Source organism: Mesocricetus auratus, unplaced genomic scaffold (assembly GCF_017639785.1).
Source record: "Mesocricetus auratus isolate SY011 unplaced genomic scaffold, BCM_Maur_2.0 Super-Scaffold_4256, whole genome shotgun sequence".
Taxonomy (NCBI): domain Eukaryota; kingdom Metazoa; phylum Chordata; class Mammalia; order Rodentia; family Cricetidae; genus Mesocricetus; species Mesocricetus auratus.
Window position 1 is genome coordinate 68,701,380 of NW_024429182.1, and position 8,626 is coordinate 68,710,005.

Here is an 8,626-nt window from a genome sequence, read left to right on the forward strand (position 1 = left end):
TGAAGGCAATTACCCCATGATGAATTGAAATGGCCCCCTCCAGGACAAGCAATCATCTCTTCCAGAACTCAACTGCCTCTTCAAACCACAGGGGTCTCCCCAAAGCCAGAAGGGCCTCCCAGAACCTGACATAGGGTTCTGGTAGCATAAGTAGGTTTGTCTAGAAAACACTCCCAGGCCAGGTACCTCAAGGGATGGACACAGTTCAGTCAAGGTTGAAGAGGTAGCATTGGAAAAAGGGAGCTGGACACCAAAAGCCACAGGAAGCCTGGAGCTAAGGAAGGGCTGTGTGCACAATACCAGGAAAAGATGCTACTGACCTGACAGGACAGAGCTTCTGAATGTCCGTCCGGAATGTGTTCCTCTAGGGAACAGGCATGATTGAAGCCCCCATGCCCTCAAGAGCCTTAAAGGCAAGAATGGTGACTGACAGGGAGATGGCTCATGGACCTTGAGGGATTTAGTCTGGACAGGACCCCAGATGAGAGGAACCGAGGGTGCTGAAGACAGTGGAGAAGTGAGCCAATAAAGCAAGGCTTTCTCTACCCCGCTCCTTCCACCTAGATCTGCCCTCTGTGAGCAGAATCGGGTTCACATCCGTTATCTGTATTAGATCCAGGGAACCTGTAAGGGAGTCCAGCTAGAGAGTAAGGTCAGCCAGTAGCTTCTAATGTGTGTAGCTCCTTGCTTACATTTCACAGTAGTAACTCATAATAATTATAAAATAATAAATATAGTACAGGAGATGTCAGGAAATCTACCTCCAATAAACAGGCACCTTTAAGTATAAGGTAAAAATACTAACACAAGCGGCTGTTCCTTTGCAAAGCACTCTACAGTTTGCCAGGAAATTCATGTATGTGACTTCACCAGCATCCACAGCTCAGTGAAGCAGAGGGGCCAGGATAACTACCCCCACCATTAATTAGAGAGAAGGAAAGACACTCCTAGATGGTTGGAGACTTCCTCGAGGTCACATAGCTGGTAAGAGGAGAGACGGGGCTCCTAAGATTGAGTCTATGTCTCTAAACTCTAGGCAATCTCTCCACTGCCCCTCCCCACCCCAGGGGAAATGAGTCTTGGGAACTTTGCTTTCTCTTAACTGGCAGGCCTGAATCCATTAGCTAAATGAGAAGTTGAAACCCTGTAACACAGTGCACACAGGAGGCAGAGGGGGATGGTGCTGAGCGCCCCCGTATCTGCAGTGGAACCTCCACCACGGTTAAACACTACACTTTCTTGAGATCATTACTCTATTTTTAGAGGCTTTGCTTTGCAAACTTTTGTTTCCCTGGGTCTTTGTTTTCACGCCTCTCATTTCTCTCAAATGATTTCATAATCTGTGGCATGTTTTTTCATCCCATGGAGTTGCTGTGGAAATGATTATTGAGGTTATAAACCAGGGACTGTGGCCTCAATGGGGCAGAGGCAGAAAAATCTATCGCCAAGTTGGAGTTCACAGACATGGCTCACAGTGGGAGAGACCAGGGGACCTGGCCCTGAAGCATTCTCTTTCTTAGGTTTGCTCCTCCTGACAGCCTCAGCCATTGACTCTGCCAACTTCTCAAACCTTCTGATTATCTGTGCACAGGTGCAAGAGTCTGTCAGACCAACCACAATGATCCAAGGACGCTTTACCTTGATCAAGAAACCAAATCCCAGGAAACACACATCCTGGTACTCACCGGTATGCCAATTCTCTTCACCAAGCTCTCCTGGCAGGCTAGCCTCATCCACACCTACAGCTTGGAACCTGGCAGCCACAGCTTCCTCTCCTCATCCTCCTAAAAAGTATCTCTCGAATTCCTGTGATCTTGGCAGAGCCCTCTACATACATCACTACTGGTACTTGAGTAGCAATTCCAGGTTGTGCAGGCCTGCCCCATGCATAGCCCGACTCTCATCCACCAGATGCCTACAGTGCACTCAGTCACCAAGACAACCAGGGATACCCTTCTGTGTTGTCAGATATCCCTTCCAGGGAGCTCCAGCCCCAACCAAAACCCTCCCTCAGATACAGCTACACCTCTCCCCTCCCCCTCTGCACCCTTGAAGTCTTGAAGTCAGGTGTTTTGTCTTACTTAATTCAACTGCCATCAACCCCTCTGGGCCCCAACACTTATCAGAGTGGTTCTGTAAACTGGATGTGTCTTTCCTCATTTGGAGCCTGTCTCCATAGAAACAACAAACAAATAAGGCCAGTGCAATACCAAATAAAACCGGAGAGGCTGCCTGAGGGACCTAGCACCAATAACATCAGGGCAGGTCCTACACTGGAGCCCACTTTGAAGTGTGACCCGGGATGAGATCTTGGACTCCTTTGAGGCTTCTTTTTCAAAACTTACAGGAAGCCTTGATCTTGAAGCTTCCTTCCAGTTTAAACAGTCCAAGTGCTCAAGCACTGGAGTCAGGGATGAGGTGAACAGAGGGGCAGGGACTAATTCTATCTAGGTTTCACGGGGCCCAGCAGTTGACCTGCAGACTTCCATAAGCAAAAATGACTGTATATGAATAATTGGAATACAAGCAGGCCATATTCCATGGGCATAATCTGAAGCTTGAGCTAACCTCAGAAATTCTTTTTAAGACAGGCGTTGTTATGCCTTGCCGGCTGACATTCAACACTCCATCCTGAGTAGCTTTGATTACCCAGCAATGCGCCCAGCTCAGGACCTAACTTTGGAGTGAGAGCAGGAGGAGGAGGCCTGGAGACTGAATCCACTCTGGTGACTGCCTAAGGGGGCAGCTGCTGGCCTATTTCCTGCTCCAAGTATCCTTAGAGGGAAATGCCTAGGGCAGGGCTGGGCCTGTGAAGAAGAGACCCGTGGGAATCCTTCCACTCACAGTCCAGCACAGCCAGCCCTCGTGTCCCTTCCGATTTCCAACTGCCAGCCTAAAGAGTGAAGACTCGCCTCTACTATCTACATGTGGATGTGAACGGATGAAAACCGGCCAAAGCCATTGCTTCATATAAAAGAACGTGCTTTTGAAATGTGGCCTCCACAGGGAATCAGAGAAACGAATGGGGAGCGCTCTCCACTTCCTAAGAGAAAGGTTTATTCCCTTGGCATAAAAACAGACAGCTGTCTGCCCTGGGACCCTCAGTTTTCCATGTGCTGTTCAGTAGGGGCCTGGGGTGGTCACATGTGCACACTCAGCAAGCCCCTTGCCCTGTCTCCTCTTCAGTAGGCTTCTATCGACTCCCATCATGTTCTAGTTCTGTTTCAACCAGCTACCACAAATTTCTGCCTCTGCATTTGATACCAGAAGACAACAGTGTCGTGTCGCCAGTTTTTAAGAAAAGACCAACGCTGGACAAAGTCAGGAGAAGAGCAGCCAAACAGAGGGGTGTTCCTGGACAACCCCAACACTCCCGAGGCTGTGTGTGTAAGACATCCAAAGTCAGAGAACCCTGTGGCAGCCTAGCTGAGCTAAGGACGCCTAGGGGGAAGCTAGGCTGGGTCACGTGCTGCGCTAGAGCCCAGAAGTGCACTCGGCTGTGCTGACGTAACTGTTCGAGAATTTAAAAGTCTCAAACTCGGAGGAAATCCTGTGCAGATCTTTAAGACTCATCCACACGCATCCAAGTGGCTGCCAAAGGTGCTCCCAAGAGACCCCGTGTGACCAACACGAATAGGAAAAAAGAGGCCAGCGGAGATGGCAAGGAAGCAGCCTCTGGACAAGGGCACCCTCCCCGAAACCTAGAGGACGCCAACACTCAACCCACAGGCACTGACTCCTGGTGACCCACTCAGGGGAACCATTCTCTGGGACAGACGCTTGGGTCCCGCCAGTTCCCTGACAGACACACGCCTCTGCCAGCAGGGAACACAATGCGTACTTTGATACTTTCAGATCCTACACAAGTCCCTCTTAGGAAAGCTGAAAGGAGTTTTGCAGCCCCTTCTAGCACGGCTTTGTCTGGCGGCCAAGGTCCTGGGGGTCGGTTGTCTCCTCCCTGACCCCACGTGCGCCCGCCGTGGCCGCTGCGCACTTACCGGACGACCGCGGCTGGTCCTCACGTAGCCACCTTCCTCCGGGGATGCAACTGCCAAAGAGTCCCCCAGACAGGCTGAGTCCTCCGAGCCTTGTGCGGTCCCCACCGGGTGAACCCAGGAAACGCAAACTTGCCTGGGGCAACAGAGAGGGGCGGGCGCAGGCTTCTCGAAGGGCTCGGGAAAAGTTGCAGCACAAAAGGCCAATGACTGGGAGAGCGCCGGCGACCGGGCCAGGCTCCTCCCCCAGCTCCGAGCGCTCGGGGCCAGCGCAGCCAGCTGCTCGCAGGGGCGCCCGCCGCGCTCTCCTCCCTGGCCAGGAATGTGCAGCCCGGCGCGCCCACACGCACCCAGGGGCCCGCCCGAAGCGCACCGGTAGGCAAGGGACCCAAGGACAGGCCGTCTCCCGAACGCCCTGCCGACTTCTTCCAGGAGGTTTTGAGTCACAACAACTTGTTACTTGTTAGTCTTTTTTCCACTGCGCTTTCCTCTATGTGAAGGAAGGATTGAAGCCCAGAGCTGGGGCGGGGTTGGCTCCTGCCTGCTAGCGGGAGAAACCTTACTTAGCAAGAAGCTTGGGGGGGGGGGGGAGGCAAGACACTACCTGGAACCACACTCTGGCCTTGTCTTCTGCCCGCCCGCCCGCCCGCCTTCCGGACGCTTAGCCACAGAAACTTTCAGTAAACTTTGCACAGCTGCTGCCCTGCCTGCTCTTTATTTCTAGGGACTGTGTACTTTTCTATTTGTTTTTGTTTTTTGTTTTTCCTTTTAGAGTGAAATGAACTCTTTCGCTTGCATCCCTTTCGTACACATAAGTGGTACTTCCCTGCCCACACACCTTTTCTCTGGAAATTCTGTTACTAGACCCCACTTGAGAAGAGAATGCGGCTATATGTGGGTGTCAGGCTTCCTATTTTAAGGTTTGTGTCAAAGAAAACATTGCTATATTTTATAGTCTCAGGGACCAAAGGGCAGAAGACTCACAGTGACTCAACACTTCCTTTCTTCCCCTTAAAGACACAGACGCCCTAGGATGGAGAGTCCCAGGTGAGAATTCCCTAGTAGGATTTGTAGATCTCACAGCCACAAAAAATATTTTCTGTATTTTAAAGAATACCACTACTTCTGGGCGGGCAGTGGTGGCACATGCCTTTAATCCCAGCACTCGGGAGGCAGAGGCAGGTGGATCTCCCTGAGTTCCAGGCAACCTGGTCTAAAGTGTGAGTTTCAGGACAGGCTCCAAAGCTACACAGAGAAACACTGTCTCAGAAAAAAACAAAACAAAAAAACCCCACCACTTTTTAAGGTCACATTTTGAGGACCATTTAATAGATTGCAGGTTCACTCCCTTGTGATGAGTATATTGCTATTGTATTATTGTGCTCATTTCACAAACTAGGACCCCAATCTACTGGTTTGCTTACATGTACCATCAGTTATTTCCCAAGTGTCCCAGTTTGATTTTCTGTGCTGTGATAAAACACTGACCAAAAGCAACTTGGGAAAGAAAAGAGTTTATTTCAGCTCACGCTTTCCAATCTATCATTGAAGGCCTTCAAGGCAGGAGCTTGAGACAGAAATCACAGACCTGCGGCTTACTGGGTGGTTTATGCAGTTCAGAACCACCTGCCTTGGGCACAAACATTCCCATCAGCTGGCCTGTGAGCCTGAGCTCTCCAGATGGGCAAAGATGTCCTTGAGATGCCAGGCCTTTCCCATGTGAAACCCTCTCCCCCAGGTGGCAACTACATAACCTTTATGGCAGAGGAAGGGTCCTCTGCTCTCCTTGGAAATCAGAATGAGGCACCCCCCTCCCAAGGATGTCCATATCTTAGTCCCTTCCTCCTGCTGCATCTCCTCCCTCCTCCAGTCTGTGACTATGTTCTGTGAACAAGGATGTGCTGGCTAGTTTTAACTGTCAACTTGACAGGACCTGAAATCACCTGGGGAGTGTCTCAACTGAGGGATTATCTAGATCCCAGGTTGGCCTGTGGGCTTGTATATATGGGATTATCTTGAGAGTTAATTTGTGTAGAAAGATCCAGTCTTGTGGGTGGCACCATTTCCTGGCTTGGGGCACTGGACTATTAAGAGTAGGATGGCTAGCCGAGTACTTCACAAGCAGGCTGAAATCATTTTCTCTGTTCCCTCTAACTGTGGTGGATGAGGAGTGAGTAGTTAGTTCCTTAAATTCCTGCCTTGGTTTCAATTAACGATGGAGTGTGACCTGGAACTGTTAGCTAAATTAAACTCCACCTCACCTGAGTTGCTTTTGGCCAAGATATTTTATCATACCAATAGAAAAGAAACTAGAAAAATGGCAAAGAAAAGTATGGTTGCAGGTGGAATTAAGTGCTAATCATCTGACCTTAAAATAAGGGGATTCATTTGGTTTATCCAGGTGTCCCAATGAACCCAGTTTAGTCACAGAGGTCCTTCTAACTGTAGGAGGGAGAAGGAATGAGAGAGGAGTAGAGTCTTCTGATCCTGTCCACCATGAAGACTTTGTTCTGTTTACAGCCTCTGCTAATACCCTGCTGAGAAGGGACAAATAGCGTGGGCTGAGAATGCAATGGAAGGCAGGCTAGACACTTGCACTCAGACTAGGCCAACAAAGAAGTCACCATTAACTGATTAAATCACTGAGTACCTACTGTCACCACTCCAGATGCCCGCAGGGACATAAAGATGTTGAAGACAAAACCCTGCCTGGAAAGTCAAGCTCCATTCTAAGTGGACAGGTGGGAAACAGGAGTGTGAAACCTGGAATACCAGCAGATGTCAGCGCCCTGCACTGAGTAACACTAGAAGATCTTGCAAAAGGCTGGAAAGAATTTCCATTCTATCCAAGGACTTGCTTCTTCCCCATTGGACCAAGGACCCCTCCATGGTTGTTACCATACTTCTGAGCTAGCAATGCCACAATTTTATACACAGAGAAATCCTTGTGATGAGGTCTATATCAGGAAACATGGGAGGGGTAACTGACAGGGATGATACAATGCAGGACGGAGGCCAAGCCTCCCTAGACAAAAAAAAAAAAAAAAAAAAAAAAAAACCACTCCTTGTTAGCCGGCTGAAAGTTCACTGCAAAGTCTATCTTTTTGATAATGCTAATGAACACAGAGGAACACTTAGGAATAGGGACCGGAATTTCCATCACGTTATTTCTAGAGACTCACAGGCCTCAGGTTTGGGCATTCACACACACCAGAGCACTGATGGAGTACCACTGTCCTTTGTGAAAGGAGCAGGCAAAAGCACGTTGGCCTGAGGACTGCCATTTTGACTTCGGACTTCATTTTACCAGCAGGGTGAAGTAAAGTTCCCAAGCCCTAGGGAAGTTGAGGACTTTCCAATGGCTGACCAACCTCCTCCTTAAACCATAGAAATAGTTGTTCGGCATCTTTAGTTCTCTAGCAACATTACAGCTGCTCCTGAGCACAGAAGGAACAAATTAATCTGATTGGTTGGACTGAATGGCTTGCCCTGTATATCAGTTGACAATGATGGAACAGTCAAAAACTTCCCTAATCTTTGATTTCTGATTAGTGAAAATTGTAACTGCAACTTGGCAACAAATGTTTGTGAATTTTATGCTTATAAGCCCCACTTTTGCCCCAGCTCGGGGCTCTCAGAAGAAAAAAGGCTCCCGAGTCCTTGTCCTGCAGCCCTGATTGGTCAATGACCCACTTACGTGACGATTTATTAGAATCTTTGGAACCTGTGAGCATTGTCTCTCTCTTTCCTCGTGGTGCACAAAGGACTAGGTGTAAACTTTGCTGCCTGCAAAGCACTGGGACTAAGTCATATGCATCGAGGCTTCTATGCTCAGTCCTACCACCAGGAGAGGATGACTGCCGTCCAGCACAGACTGAAAATGAACATTTAACCCAGTTTTGGGTATGGGGAGTTTTCCAGAAGAGGGAAGACATTGGCTGAGTTTCAGATAACTAGCTGGTATTACTTTAGGATTTCTCTGTGCCCTCCCCACTAATTTATCAGTTAAAGAAAATAAAAAACAATAGAAGTCCTTATTTTAAAATGGTGTTTGGCTTTCTCTGCTTCCCGTGTACAGATAAAATGTGAACAGTCAGTTTCCTGCTGTTGCGCCTGTTGCCATACCTTCCCACCATTGTGGCCTCACTCTCTGCAACTGTACAGTACATAGCCATAGAGAACTGACCAACACAGGAATCAAGAAATAGCATTGATATGGCCATAGCTAACCATGACGTAGAGAAGTCTTTGAAACCATTGTTTGCAGCTAAGAGTTTGCCTTGGATCTTAAAGGAGACTTTGAACGTGGCTCTTGCTCAGCACTGGGACCCGTAAGCTGCCAAAGCAGCTCATACAGGCAAACTGAATGCATTTTGCATTGGGAAGTGGATGAGAGCCTTTCAGGGCCAGTCTTCAGCTGCACCAGCTGTTCTCTGCATCTTCTATCCCTGCCCATCAACCCTCTGCAACACCATTTATAACAAGCAAGTTACTTAGCCATGAAGCGAGCAGATTTGATCCATAGTGTGCTTTCACCATCATCTGCTTCCTCACCGCAGGTCTAGAACTATGGAGCCAATCAACCATAGCCTGAAACCTCAAAGGCTGGGGTGCTATCTGGAAAGGCTTGA

At 48.9% G+C, this 8,626-nt stretch overlaps 1 long non-coding RNA gene across 1 annotated transcript; it reads left to right on the plus strand.

Moving 5' to 3' along the window:
* Positions 1 to 3,512: 3,512 nt before the first annotated feature.
* On the plus strand, positions 3,513 to 8,034 carry LOC106021232. Its single transcript, XR_002383147.2, has 3 exons — positions 3,513 to 4,457; positions 4,951 to 5,042; positions 6,664 to 8,034. It is a non-coding gene; the product is annotated as an uncharacterized LOC106021232 (long non-coding RNA).
* The last annotated feature ends 592 nt before the right edge of the window (positions 8,035 to 8,626 follow it).